Genomic DNA, 2,417 nt, shown 5'->3' on the forward strand with positions numbered 1-2,417 from the left:
CACATCAACAGTTGCAAACTTTCCAGAGGTGCTATCCAGCACTTTGATTGCAATGCGCCGCTCTGGCATTGTCAGTTTGTTCAACAACTTATGAGTTTGAATATCCATTTGGTACCTTTGGCTTCTCTTCTACAAACTTTTATTAATACCGATTAGTACATAAAATTATATTTCTACAAAGATCTTGGGGTGTCCATCATTTAGACAGCAATCAGATAGATAACCTGGGGGTAAGGATAGTTACGGTCTGAACTAGACAAATGTGTTTATGAATAATATCAAGTTCTATTACATCTTTTTTTATAGAGAGTACCGAAAAATAAGCCATTTATATCAAATTACTTAAACCTTTCTAAAAATTATCGGTTTATACATTTTGAAATTATCAAATTATAAGGTTTCAACTCCCTCAGGCAAAACGTACCTTGTATCTAAGATAAATTTTTGATATTTTTCTACTCCTTTTTGGTCATACAGCTCTTCTCCAACTGTTTGTGTTATCACACGTACTAGGCTTGTTTTTTGTTAATCTTTGTTAATAAATTAGGCCGTTAGTTTTCTCGTTTTTTTTCGGGGCCTTTTATAGCTGACTGTGCGGTATGGTCTTTTTTCGTTGTTGAAGGCCGTACGGTGACCTATAGTTGTTAATTTAGGTGTCATTTGGTCTCTCGGGAAGAGTTGTCTCATTGGCAATCATCTTTTTATGCCCCATTTATGGGCATTATGTTTTCTGGTCTGTGCGTCCGTTCGTCCGTCCGTCCATCTCTTCCGTTTCAGGTTAAAGTTTTTGGTCGAGTTAGTTTTTGGTGAAGTTGAAGTCCAATCAACTTCAAACTTAGTAAACATGTTCCCTATGATATGATCTTTCTAATTTTAATGGCACGGTCCACTGAACATAGAAAATGATAGTGCGGATGGACATCCGTGTACTTGGGGACACATTCTTGTTTTTTAAATTTAAATATTCTGCTTTGTGCGTTCCTGATGAAGCTAATCTAGAAAACGCCTCGGATTGTACATTCGCAACTTGTTGTTTTCATTTTAAAATGAATAGAAATCCTATTTGGTTGTTTGTGTCTTTAAGTTCCTGTCTCATTGGAGTATTCAACATGTTAGATTCGTTTATATAAAGATCATTGTGACAAACACAATGGGGTAACTTACTTTGAACATGCACATTCTCGTGTGGTTAAACTAGTTACTTGCAATGGGTTCTGCACACCCAAACATCTTGATCAGGGCTATTGCATAGCAAAAGAACAATAGAAGCAAATACTTTTAAATGACATGAAATATAAAGTCATTAGACACATAATGCCATCAGGTCGTTTTTGAAGAAAAAAAATATCATTTCTTTTTTTTTCTTTTGAGTCCTTTGGTCTTCTCTTCTGCATTTTCTTACTTTATTATAATGAAATAACACCTTTTACTAGAGTTTTTAATGAACTAAAGCAATGTTTTCCAACACATACATGTTACTATCTTTTTCAAATGCCGCACTGATATATTTGTCGCTGGACATGAAGCAGCTACATGTAATAAAAATTGTTCATCAATGCCTAGTAGTATTAATTGATTTATTGAGAAACATATTATTAATGTCAGATCAAACTTGTTAAAAACAAAGTATATGACTAAGAAGTGTAAGAGGACTTAAAAGAAAGACAGGAAGGGTACAGCATCAGTTAGAGGGCCTTCGGTTAAAGGTCTTTGTGTCCATCACAATTTTAATGTGGTGACCTTATATCTTAAGTTACACTAGTCAGTTCGTTTCTAACTGTAGGACGACACCAAATGTCAATAGAGTTACGTCCCTGCTAAACTGAAGTCTGTAGGTTTCAGCTCTGGAGTTCCCAGTGAAGACATATTTTGGGTTTTTTTTTCCCCGACAAACACACATTAAAGATTAACAGTTTCTAAATAAAACAAGAGTTGAAATCTGTAGTACATCATAACACAAACTCGCGTGCTTACTAAATATGAACTGCTTAATGGCATGAAATATAAAGTCATTAGACACATGGGAAAAGTCGCACATTTAAAACTACGATTTTGACGCTGTCTAAAGTAGACAGATTTGCCTTTCATACATTTTTGACACTTCATCCCATAATACCATTCGAAAAAGTTAAAATTTAAAGAAACGATGATACACATCACTATCAAACAAATAACATAACTTATAATGTTAAGCTAAACATTTTCCCCGAAAAGACATATAGTACTTATAGTTTACATTCATTACACTATCAGGAACTATATTTATAGACAACCAATATACGAGTGACCAAACAGGCCGTTTTTGAAGAAAAAAAATATCCTTTCTTTTTTTTTCTTTAAAGATTTGTTAATGAACTAAAGCAATCCTTTGCAACACATACATGTAACTATCTTTTTCAAATGCCGCTCTGATATGT

Source organism: Mytilus edulis, chromosome 13 (assembly GCF_963676685.1).
Source record: "Mytilus edulis chromosome 13, xbMytEdul2.2, whole genome shotgun sequence".
NCBI lineage: Eukaryota > Metazoa > Mollusca > Bivalvia > Mytilida > Mytilidae > Mytilus > Mytilus edulis.